This window comes from Ursus maritimus, unplaced genomic scaffold, assembly GCF_017311325.1.
Source record: "Ursus maritimus isolate PB19 unplaced genomic scaffold, ASM1731132v1 scaffold_6, whole genome shotgun sequence".
In the NCBI taxonomy this organism is placed as follows: Eukaryota; Metazoa; Chordata; class Mammalia; order Carnivora; family Ursidae; genus Ursus; species Ursus maritimus.
Window position 1 is genome coordinate 52279782 of NW_024426774.1, and position 13097 is coordinate 52292878.

The 13097-nt window shown below is 43.7% G+C and overlaps 1 long non-coding RNA gene across 9 annotated transcripts in view; it reads right to left on the minus strand.

Annotated features, from left to right (window-relative positions):
- LOC103671338 overlaps positions 1-13097 on the minus strand; it is a 55334-nt gene that overhangs the window by 17018 nt on the left and 25219 nt on the right. For 4 of the 9 annotated variants that reach the window (XR_570846.2, XR_005832940.1, XR_005832941.1 and 1 more), the window contains exons 3-4: positions 11217-11303; positions 2036-2072 (exon numbers count right to left, since the gene is read on the minus strand). The exons of 1 other annotated variant lie outside the window; for it this stretch is intronic. This is a non-coding gene — a long non-coding RNA (uncharacterized LOC103671338). The remainder of the gene's footprint in view (positions 1-2035; positions 2073-11216; positions 11304-13097) is intronic. 4 more of the 9 variants (XR_005832942.1, XR_005832945.1, XR_005832944.1 and 1 more) reach the window with 2 other exon arrangements.

Below are 13097 nucleotides of genomic sequence, written 5' to 3' on the forward strand. Positions count from 1 at the left end.
ATTGCAACCATTACTAATCACTCATGGTACTAATTTTCTCTGAGTCTCGCAAGCTTTATCATACAACTAGGAGCTACTACCAACTGTTGGCGATACCATAATGGAGTTCAGCTAGTGTCCTGGACCAGGCATTACTTCAGTGTAGACTCCTGAATCCTTGGTGCTGTTTTTCAGTATCCTAAGCAATGATGAGAATGTCCTGCACTAGACCATATAAACCAAACATGCAAAAACAAAATGGTACTTATTTGTATACCATGAGAAGTGAGTCTCTTAGCTACCATAATGCTTAGGTTTGCCAGCTGGTGTACCCTCTGTGTCAACTTATTCAATGTGCTGTATTGTTCTGAAGGCTTCCTGTGAGGGTCAAATTAGAAGCAGACATGGGCGGCATTTAGAAATGATTAATCTGGGCCTTGGCGAAGCCTAAAAACCCAACTCTGGGCAGTGAAGCTATTGGGTATTGTGTCCATTTTTGTGTACTTGTTTCCATCCTTCTGTTGCATCAACATGTAGCACTTGGCTAGGGATGGTGGTAAATTATCGAATATTTTGGTAAGAGTTCCCTGGAATAATTCTCATCATGGGGTCTTGGCCCTTCCAGGCAAGTGCTATTTTGGAAAGACATGTTTTTTCTTTGGTCACTAGACTGTCCCCTAAAGCAAGTGAAGCAGCAAATAGGCTTTGGATAGAAGGCTGGTTTGTGCAACCTGAGCATAATATCCCAATCTGCGTTTGGTTGCTCTGACTAGTTTGGAAAAAAAGCAGGCAGTTGGCTTCTAGCTATGTTACTTCAAAAGGACTGGTTGATTATTTTTGCCCAGGAAGACCTCAGCCCCAAATGTCCACGCGTGTATTGTGCGGGCCCACCTCATTAGTCTGGGTGGGATTAGGCTGCCAGGTTCCTCTTTTGCACAGAGCTCTCCCTTAGAGCTGGGCCATACCCAGCAGTCCCTATAAGCCAGGGGGCACTGAGTCCATGCTGTTCTCAGACCTGATGGAAGTCTTGTCCCTCATCCAGATAGCAGAGGACACTGCCCCCTACCTCACTCCATCTACACCCGTGAATGCTGCCTGGAGTGGTGAGAAGTTCTTTGGCCCCTACAGGGCCAGGGTGGACAAGTCGTTGCACGAAAACTGTTTTATCCAGATGCTGTGAATCTGTATCATTGTATCGGGATCTAGAGGGAAATAGACCTGCCTGTGCTCAAACGTTCTTAATTAGAACGACACAGAGAGAGCAGATGCAAATTGGCCTCACAATGTCATGACCCATTAATGTCCACAGGTTTTGCATATTTTGCATCAAACATCAAGTTTGAATGCAGAAACAGATTCTGGCTGTGCTTGAGTCATAAGGGAGTTTCAGGGTAAACACAACCTCTGCTGCCAGGGAAAACACAGATGTCAGAAACAGCTATGGCTGTGACCAAATACAGCTGCCTTTATTTATATAGTAGCACTGAAGCGATTTTCAGGAAGGACTTTTTAACAACTGAACTTTGTTTATGGTGGTCCTAATCCAGTTCTGTCCTTAAGCCAACTTAAAACCAGATCATCCAGCAGTGCCCCTCACACAAGTTCAATATATGTTGATTGATGATAAAAATTATGAAATCATGGCAAAACAAATAATTAGAAAAAAAGGAAAAAAACCCATCTTCTGACCTGTTTTCTCAAGGTATCTCTGTTGATTAGGACTAGGTTCTACTGCAGAAAATCCCCAAATATTTTTATCCCTCCTTCCAAAATCTAGGTAGGCAGTCTAGGCTGCTATGGTGGCTTCATAGCAAGAGACCTGATTCTATCTTGTTTTTCTATCATCTTCATTATGTATCATTTACCTCATCATCATTGAGGCTGCTCCAGCTCCAACAATCACATCCACATTGCAGCCATCAAGAAATAAAAGTATGAAAAGTAAGAGAAAGGATACCTGCCATTTTAAAAAACACCACTTCTGCTTTTATTTCATTGACCGTGGTTTGGTCACATGGCCACACCTACAATAGTAAGGGCTGAAAAACAGACTTACTCCGTGCAATGATGTACTCAACTCACATCCAGAAGTTCTGAGGAAGACAGGGAAATGAGTATTAGGAGACATAATGGATTCACCCACAGTGTCACAGAATAGTCAAGCATAAAGTCTCCCTGGCTAAGGTTTCCCATGAGGTGAAAACCACGGTGTGATCAATTCATATTTCCTCAGGCTGGATCAGGATCTTGGCAACCAAAATACACTTTTGGCAATTGCATCTTCCCCATCAGCTAGTATAGACATGACATAGTGAAATCACTTGTTTTCCTGACCTGTTAAATTTCTTTTACTGTTCTTTACGTACATTTAGTGGAAGCCTAGCCCTGTATAAAAATATGAAAGGGAAGCTCCGCCTAAAGCTCAAACTGATCTTCTATCCTAAATTTCTTTCCCTGAAAATTTGCGTTTACTTAATAATAAATTGCTTCAAATCCTAAGCACTGCTTCTATCTGCTGGGCAGTGCAAACACATGAGTAGTAGATCATGAATGCAACACTTGACCTCATGCATTTCCATAAACTCACAAAAAAAACTTGAAGGGAAACAATGTATTTATGATTCAGTGTATATTAGTCCTTGCCTAAAATCACTTTTGTTGGTGATATAGGTGGATAAACTTTGTGTTGATATAGAAAAAATAATTTCTGTTAATATCAAAGGACTGTCCATCACAAAATGATTTCATCCTTTTTCTGCATGAGAACAGCCAAAAAGTTTCTGGCACATACTTAGGGCTTTCAATTATGCCAAGACACTATCAGATCTGTCTCTCAACAGCTTTTAGTGAATTGTCTTCCCCCTGGGAACGAGCCACTCTCTCCTAAGGCTGGCTGTGCTTTCCGAATCCCAAGTTGATGTTGTACCTATAGGCCCTGTGGTGTGCTGCCCCCTTGTGGGAAAGTGTGGGCATTGCAGATCATTTATTGCCGAAGAAAATGGATTTTGCCTTTCAGATGCAACTGGAAAAATCTTCATTGTTCACAGTAGGCACACAAGTCAAACTGGACCGCAAAGAAGACATTATCTTTAGAAATTTCTTCCAAAAATGGGAGTGTATTTATGAAAAGAATATGATAACACCGCATAGCATGGCTATGCTTGTTGTACACAATGGGTTTATTTGCCAAAAGGTGTATAATTAGCTTTATTATAGATTCAACCATATTTTTAGTGCACCATGAGAGTCGACTTCCAAAAGGAAATGTTTGGCTTTTTATAAAGTGGGGCATTATCTTGTAAAGTAAATAATCTATGCCCATACTTCCCACAACCCATTCATTCTGTAAGTTCTGATTCTAATATGAAGTATTTCTCAAACTAAGGACCTCTTTATACCATCAGTTATCTTCCAGCAAAGATTCTAGAATTTCCCCTCTTTCTCCCTTGTTCCACATTTACATGGGATATAGTCACTGTTTTTACAAGCTATTTCTGCACGAACAAGTCAATGAGCAGGAACCCTCCTTCTGCTCACTTTTGGCACTGTGACCACACAGCTAAAACAAGAAACACAAAATAATGTGGTCAAAAGAGACTCACAATTTTCCCTCACACAGGAGGCTGAAGACACACTTTCTGCTCCTCATTTTAAGTCTTCGACTTTTCTTCTTTACCCCTAAGAATGTTCGCTCACGCTGGGCTTTTCATAGCAAAACAGAATGTCAGCTCTGGAAGAGGGCTTCAAGTCTGCTGAGCCCAATCCTTCCATCTGGAGACAGACTCAGGAGCTATGTCTCTTGACCCCCTAGTCCAATGCTCTTCGCCCTGCACCACCTGGAACCTGCTCCACGTTCTATACCCCCGAGAAGCAGGGTACCTTTTAGTGTATCCAAGCCAGAAACTGAGATCAGGTGCGCAAACAACACCACGGTCAGAGGCGATAAGTGTAAGCAAATAAATACCAGGGAGGAACAGAAGCAGGGGTTTGGCTCTCAGCACTCTGAAGATAAACAAGTGTTTGATCTGGGCTGAACACATTCCTTATCTGGTGAGAAACAACATTCACACTCAGAGGGAGTCTGTGCTTGCAGCAAGCACGTTTGGAACCCCATGAGTGCTGGCCTGGTCCTCACACCAGCGGATCAATGGATTAGGGGAAACTGTTACCACCTACTCAGGGGTCCCTGAACTCCTGGGAGATCAAAGGCTAAAGTTTCCAAAGAAGACAAAGCCAAAAGTCTCGGGGGCGAGTCCTGGTGTCCCCAATCTCTATTCATCCACGAAGGGCCACTGGGGCATGCCATGGATTTTTCCAAATCTGTCCAGTAAACTTCTTAGACAGGAGAAATGTCAGAAGCCTCATTCTTTTTTTTACTGTTCAGGTTACTGAAGCAGAAGAAATCAGTGAAGAATAAACTCGGAGAGAAAACCATTAGTGTGTCTCTAGAGAGACTTGACTAAGATAATGTATATAAAGATAATCATAAGGTCAATAATAACAGTTAATATTTACTGAGCACTTACTATGTCCCTGGCACTATACTAAGTGTTTCTCCTGCACTATATTATTCAATCCTCACCACAAAACTTGAAGATCAGTACTATTGTTGAAATTTGCAATTAAAAAATAGACTTCAGGGGCGCCTGGGTGGCTCAGTTGGTTAAATGTCTGACTCTTGATTTCAGCTCAGGTCTTGACCTCAGAGTCATGAGACAGAGCTCGACCTCGGGCTCCGCACTGGGCGTAGAGCCTGCACAGATTCTCCCTCGCCCTCTGACACTCTCCCTCCTCTAAAAAAAGAAAGACTTTAGGAGATTAAAGAGACTTGCTCAGAATTCCACAGCCAAGAAGCAGGAGATCCAGCAGTAGAAACGTAGTTTATCTATCTCTAGAACCCAGACTCTTAACCTCTTCTTTTTCATATATTGGCATAAGCTATTTGATGCATTTTTTCCCATCTGTTTACTACTTTAAGGATACAAGTCCTGTGAGAAAGTGTTATCGTAGTGAATGAATCCTATAGCATGTATTCTCATGACAGCAGGAGGCACTGAGGGAGCACTGGTAGGGTTGGTGGTGGGGGGGGACAGAGTGGGGGGAGGAAAATGGACCCTCGCTGGGTTCTGCCATGGATGGGTTCTGGCTTCCTGCCCACCCTGTTGTCTCCCACTGTCCCACAGCAGGGCCTCCCCTGCCTACTCTTTCCTCCTTTCTCAATGACAGGAACCTGTTTTTATTGCCGCACATAATAAAGACTACATTTGCCAGCCACTCTTTCAGCTAGGTGTGGCCACCACTGACCCTGAGCATGGGCTTGCTCTCCAGGGACAGCAGAACACAGGGTGTGAGGAGCCTGAGGGCCTGATGATGGAGAACCGGGCCTGTTTACCTCCACCGCTTCCGCATGACAGACAAATGCGCTTGTGTTATGTTTAAGTTCATAACTTGGGATTTTCTCTTTGTATGCATGGATATCTCGTCCTAACTACTAACATTGTTTTTTCTTCTTTTTACTAAGAGGGGAACAGAGTCAGAAAGAGTAAAGACTAAATAACTCTATCCAAAGTCATACAAGTGTTACCCGGCAGAATTCAGATTTAAATCTGTCTGACCCCAGAGTTCGCCTTTCCAGTACAGTCTTTACTAGTAAAAGTAGTATGGGCATGCACGTATTTAATGCTTTGTAATTTGAAAACATTTTCTTATGCATTATGCAATGCAATTGGGATTTGGAGGCTGCAGGCAACAGCACTAGTCCCTAGATAACTTACACTAAAGTGGACTCTATTAGGAGGATTTGGGAGGTGTATCAGTCAGCGTCACTCAGAGAAGTAGAACCACTAGAGAACCAAAATTGCTAGGGATTTTTTTTTACAGAGATTTGACCTTATACAGTTGTGGGGACTGGTTAAGCTGTAAGGTCACTCTCCTCAGGTCTGAAGCTGGGGCTCGCGGTCCAGAGGGCAGACAGCTGGAAGGGCAGCTGGATGAAAAGCAGGGGAAAGCAAAAACAGCTGGAACCCACACACATTGGCTGGGGACCACAAGGATGGATTGCAACCCATGCCTCTGACTTTGGGGGCATGGATATCCTGCAGAGATCGGGACCCTTTATGACAGGTCTTGAAACACACACACACCTGGTCCAGAAGTTGGAAAAGCTGAAGGAGGATCATGGGAAAGGCCACTGTCTCTTGCTAACAAGGTGAGCCAGCAGATGAATGACAACAATGTGGGCTACAGAAATGGATGCTTTTCTTCCACCTTTCAAATCTCACCCCAGAATCTCACTCCTGGCCCACCTGACATGAAAACATATAGGAAAGGGAGTTCTGGGAAGTATAGTTCAGCTTAGCCAGGTTGGCATATTATAAAGCCACCTCAGGAGCGTAGGGAATTGAAGGGAAAGCTGCAGAATCAGACTATGGACAGGAAAGAAAGCAAGGCAGCTCCGGGCAACTGGCAGATGGCATTCAGATTTTCTGCAAATCTCAGAGTCACCTCCAGCTGCACACCCTTCCTTGTACTCAAATTCCCAGGGCACAGTCTGGTCGGCTGCTGGGGTTCTGTGCTCATGCCTTGGTCAGGTCAACTGTCCAAATAACAGTGCATGAAATGGGGGAGGGGTGGTCCCCCAAAGGGAAATCAAAGTGCTATTACAGGAAATAAGGGTGTGCATGCTGGAAAGGCAGATGCAGTGGACGCCCCTTGCACCTGATGAACGCTGCACAGCAGGAGGCAGGAGGCGCTGAAAACCAACTTCTCTCCTGTCTGGTCAGCCTCGTACTTATGCTTTGGCTGAGATTTTGGACAGCAGAGACATCTTCCTCTTTCTCTGTGGTGTCCCTTGCAAATACCCAGCCATAACAAAGGACTGAAGGATAGAGTGAGGATGTCAAAATGACCCCAGAATCAGGGCTCAGGGTGGCAACCCTTCTTTTTCTCAGGTGTGGTGTGTGTGTGTGTGTGTGTGTGTGTGTGTGTGTGTGTGTGTGTGTGTGATGTGCGTATTTTCTAGAAGAGTACAAAACTTTCAGATTATCAAAGGAGTACATGACTCCCAAAAAGGTAACAACTACCGCTTTACGTTTGGTAAAATTCTACAATTCCCTCCCTGTGTTCCAGCAGTTGATACTTATCACAAAGTGGCAGAAAGTGTTTCACAAAGTGGCGTGTAGTGTAGTGATCAAACCGGTGGGCCCTGGAGCCCAGAATGCCTTGGAGAAAACCCTAATCCTACCACTTCTAGCCAGCTGATCCTTTACAAGTTCCTTAACCTTTCCGTGCCTTGTTTTCCTCCTCTATAGAATAGGGACAATAATAATAGTTATAGGTTTGTTGTGAGGGTTTAATGAGTTTGTACACATAAAGGGCTTAGACTTATGTCTGGCACACAGCATGTGCTCACACAAATTTAGTCATTATTTTTTCCTAACATTGATTCAGTATTTGTGGAAGTGGGAGCCATAATCTCTGAACTTGAGGAACTTAAAATTGAAGAGATAAGGTCATCCTATGGAAACAAGAGCCAATGACCTGGGCATTGTTAAATTGTGTGGTGTTCCCTTGGGTAGGAATTGAGAAGAAGGACAGAGTGTGAAGGAAGTTGAGGTTCAGAAGGGCTTGGCAGAAGAGATGGATGTCTTGACCTGGGCTTGACGGCTAGTGGCATAGGCCAGGGAAGGTGGTCTGGAGTGGTGATGCTGATGACGGCACATGTGTGGCACACCGGGAAGAAAGACATGGCATGGCAGAACAGAAAGAACACTGATCATGGAATCGGAAAGCTGCAGCGTTAGTCAGGCCTTTTTGGGTTCAAGACACAGGACCTTGGGTCACACTGTGTTAATAAAAATGGGGAGGTGTGAAACTGAAGTCCAGGGATAAATTACCTTTGGCATGGGTAAACCAAGATGCAAAGCTCATGCAATGCTGCCAGGGCAGAGTCTTGGAGTCATGGCCCTCTTTCTTCCAGGTTGACTGCGTTCTCAGGCAGGTTTTCCCCACATGGTGGCCAAAGAGACCAAGTATATGTCAGCTCAGCTGAGCAGCCCCTGTGGGCAGAGGGCATCTCCCCCCACCAGATCCAGTGGGGTCTTGGGATCAAGGCTTATTGGCCAGGCTGGTCCCAGGCCCTTCCTGAGCTAACTTGTGTTGGTCAGGGAGAATGAGGGCTCTCATTATCCAGGCCCAATCCTATGCCCACAAAAGTCCAGACAATGTGGAAAAGATCGGATGGTTTCCTCCAGCAACGTGAGGCTACCATCACTCCAAGATACAGAGGAATGGCAGCTGCGCAGGCTAAAACATTATGCTTTGGGGAGGCACGGCCCCAGACCTGCTCTTCACATGCTCCAGGTCTAGTTTGAGGCTGGCACCTGCAAAACCAGCAAATGGGATAAGGTATGCACAAGCCCTCCGGAAACTAAGACAACCTCCCACAGATCTAAAAGTTAAGGGGAGACCAGCATGGTCAGATAAGAGAGAAGACATCCGAGCACAAATAAGGGAAACAGAGTCACCAGGATGGACGTGGGCAGAAGCCCGAGGAGGGTATAGAAACAAAGACCGTAAAGTCCCTGAGGCAGGAGAACCAGCATGGGTGCTGAGTAATTGTTTGATGTTTGATACAAAAGCACACATCACTAAAAGATAAATAACTTGCAAAATAGTTAACACAGTGCTAGCTGCAGGCCTCAGCCCACAGGTATTCTCATTAGTAACCAGTGGGGAAGACATGGCTACAGTTCTGGGCCCCCAGGGCCTCCTGCCCTCACAACTCTATCAGGAGCAGCCTGGGAAAGCAAGGAGAAACATGGGATCTGTTAATTAGCGTAGCTCTCATGTGCCTGCCTCCCAGGGGAAAAGGACACCCAAGAGGGCCTGGTCCCTCGGGCTGGGCTGTTTACCTGGCCCAGGGAGGCCTGAGGCAGGAGCAACACTCTGGTGACCTGGTGCTTGTCCCCAAGGAGGAGCAATGTCTGAAGCAAGATACAAGGCAGTGCAAACCCAGCGAGTCAAGCACCCAGAGGTGGCCATGAGGCCTGCCCTGCATATAACAGGCGAAGGCCTCTAAAAGAAGCTTTTCCAATCCACACGCCAAGGCTGTTCCCCTCTGAGGGTGACCACCTGTGCTGGGATGCTGCTGGGGTTTTAGTGCAAACACCAGAAAAGTCCCAGACAGATCAGGATGAGTTGGTCATCCTACCCACCTTCAAGGACTGAATTGTCCTCTGTCTTCTGAGGAGCTGACCAGGAGAAGCATGAACATTATGTGAGGCGAGGAAGTACCAACAGGGTTAATTTGGACTTTGCTTGCCCATGCTTTGGGGGTGTCAAATTAAGGACAGAAGGAAGATTATCTGCCTGGCTTGTCATTCACTTCAAGGCAGGTGACACCATCTTTACCATCAAATATGGAATACTTGCAAGTCAAGAGAGGTTCCTACAGCAAATAGAGGGGAAGCAACAAATACTGCTCACAGATCATTCATGGGCCAAAAAGCATGTACTCCCAGTCAGATAAAGAGGAAAAGCAATAATAAAATGTTGTCATGGAAGGAAAAGTGGAAGCTCCTGCCCCTTCCTTGAGGCACAGGGCCTGTCATGTCAGGTTCAGAGTCATTCAGCCTTTTTTGAATATCTGCTATGTGCCAGAGTAATCATACTCTTTTATTTTGTAATTATTCCCACTCTAGAAAGCAGAGATTATTATCCCCATTCTACCCACGAGGAAGCCAAGGCTCAGAGCAGTTGAGCGAATTGCTTAAGGTGACACTGTTAGACTACAGTAGAGCCAGGATTTCCCACTGTTCTGCTCTGTATCTGGTGTCCCTTCCTGACAGCAGGCTAAATAACTCAGGCATTAATCATACATTACTCACAACAGAGATTCTCCGGGTTTGATTGCATTGACTGAGAACATTGCATTGATTTGCCACACTTGATTCCCATTTGACAAGTTCTACAGGACTTCATGTAAATTAAAAGGAATTTTATTTGCTGTCTTTACCAGGCAATGTGGGACTTGGTTTGGGACTCAGACACTTGTCTGGTACTGTCTGTGACACCTGTCATCTGCTGGGTGTTCCTGATATGGGGAGGGAGAGGACCGTGGGGAGGGAGGTAATGGGCCATTACAACGGCCAGGAAGGATCCTTTGGGGATACACGAGTAAAGTCACTCCTGCCTGATTCTCACCAGGGACAGGAGCAAGCTCAGCTGCCAATAAGGGCCCGTTAATCTTTGGAATGCTACAGCCATCGCATTTATTCAATAGCAAATATGGATTGTTAGGCTAACCCGACCATAACTTAGAACAGTACTCTCTAAATTGTGCCATTGGTATTCATCACTGTAATAAAATTGTCTAATTGAAAAAGTCCACATTGACAAACTAACAGGAAGTACATTGATTTAATAGTAGCTTTGAATTATTAATTCTGCAATTTTTTATTCCATAGAGCCATTACATTTTTCATCAGATGGGCCTTCTCTTAAAGAGGGCCAAAGGGTTATTCTGGAAAATTCCTGAGACTGAAATGAGGAAGTTTTATGGATGCTGTGAAAAGTTATTTGGCTTTTTGTATGCACTGGTGTGTGTGTGTGTGTGTGTGTGTGTGTGTGTGTCTGTGTGTGTCTGTGTGTGTCTGTGTGTGTGTTTGACTGATTTCCTTAGGTGATCTGAGCCAAAGACAGGAATTTAAAGTTTGCTCTATTAGTTCTGTGGACTGAGATTACCATTTGGGGAAGAAGAGATGGGAGTCAATGTAAAAGGTCACATTCCTGGTGACACTGACCTCTCCAAAGACAGCACACTTTGGGCACGGGTAAGCACATTGTGGTGATAACCCATAGCACATGACTGGGCTCATAGCAAAGACTGGCTTATTGGTTAAATGGTTGAAAGGAACACTGCGTCATTTAGGAATTCAGCTGCATGTAACAAAGACTCAGAATATAGGGGTTTATTCTCTCATATAATGGAAGTCAAGATGTGGGGAGTCCAAGGTTGTGCGGTAGTTCTCCATGATTCAGCCTCCTTTCTTTCTTCTCTACAATCCCTAGTGGATAGTTTCCATCCTCAAGATCACTTCTAATGACCTTGGCTACTGTAATGTTAGCCATAAAACCACTACATATGTTGGAAGAAGGCATAAAGGCAGAAGGGCAGAAAGTGGCATAACTTTTAGTGAGCAATGCTGCACGATGTTCCAAATAACATTGTCACTCACAGTTCAGGGACCAGAGATAGTCATGTGGTCATACTTCTTTGAAAGTGAGGCTATGAAGCGTAGTCTTTGGGTAGGCATACTACCACTCTGAAATAAAACAGAGAATCCCTACTCAGGAATTAGGGAAAATGGACATTGATTTCACGTTAGTAGTTTGTCACAAAACACCATTACATTAGCATGAGGGAGACAAATTGGCAACATCCATCAAAATGTTAAATATTCATAGTCTTTGAACTAAAAAACTAAGTTTTAGAAATCCTTTCTATATATTTACTCTCACATATGTACACACACAAATATGTATATAAGTTCTTATTATAGCATAGCACTACTTATAATATCACAAAATTGGAAACAAACTAAATGTCCATCAAGAGTCAAATTGTCCAAGAAGCTATTATATGCACCACGGGATACTATGCAGCTATGAAAGAAGAATGAGGTGACTAGAAGTACTGAGATGGATAGGAGGCATTACTAAATTAAAAAGCAAGTTGCAGAATATTATACATATTATAATAAGTATAGTATCTCATTAGTAGAGTTTTATTACATATCCCTGGAGATGTATCAAAATCTTTGTGGACAGATGAAGGAGCCTGTGCAATTTGAAAGAGCGGCCAGAAACTCTAAAAGAGAGAATCATAGTTAATGACTGCAATAAACCCCTGAGAAAAAATAAATGAGTGGAGTCCATGGTCAGTGAAAGTGCTACCAATCAGGTTTTCAGAAGAGTTCTGCTTGTACCAAATTTGCCCCCAAATATTGGGTGGGCCAATCAGATGTGCCTTTGCGGCACATCTTGATGAAACTGGGGTGGTTCCTGGCAGGATGGTGAACAAGATACCCTGAGGTAATACTCTACTACAATGGCATTGCATCCAGGTGATGACATGATTTTTAATACATTGAGCTCTCACCAGAAACAGAGGGAACTTTCCAATGATAATAAAACAAAAGAACAACATACAAACATGCAAAGTAAGCTAAAACCAGGATCGAGAAAGGAGAGAAAACTGCAAATTTGGAAGATAAACGCCAATTCCAGCCACAAATGCAGGGATTGGAAGCTAAATTCAGCCTGCTGCTGGAGATCATTCCTTCATTAAGAAGGTTAAACCCATCTCCTGTTGGTGGTATACACGACTCCAAGAATAAGTCAATGCAAAACCATTTTGGAGGAGGGTGTCATTAATTCAGGTTTTCAGGATTCCCACAGATTATGTAGAACCAAATAAAAGATCACAATAAAAAATTAAGAAAAATACACAAGGAAAGAAGCCATAATGATTATATCACTTAGGACTAAATTTACACATGGCAAAAACAAAAAAACAAAAAACCCATCAAATAATGGTGGCTTAAACATGCATTTATTTGTTTTCATGTAAAACAAACCAAGAAGTAGGTATCCAGGGCAGGTTTATCACAAATTCATCAGGGACCTGTTTTCTTATGGTTCATGAATCCTCCGAGATCTTGGTTATGATCACTGTTCTTGTGATCCCAGATGGCTGCTGGAGCTCCAGATATCCACATTCCAGACCATTTTGGAAGGAAGGACAAGAAGAGTATGACTATTCTCTTTAGAAACATATTCTGGATGTTGCACATAGCACCTCCACTTATAACTTACTGGCAAAATTTTAATTCCAATGACCACATTGGATATCAAAACAAGAAAACAATAACAAAAAACTAGGAAGTTTTAACCAGCTGATGATAAGCCTGCCTAAAAATTAGTATTTTCATTCCTAGGAAGGGATGGGAGAATGGATACTTATTGGCAACCAGCAGTCTCTAACAATGAGTGTGTGGTAGTCTGAATAATGGACCCCCAAAATATGCCATTCCAATCCCTATGAACATCACCTTGCA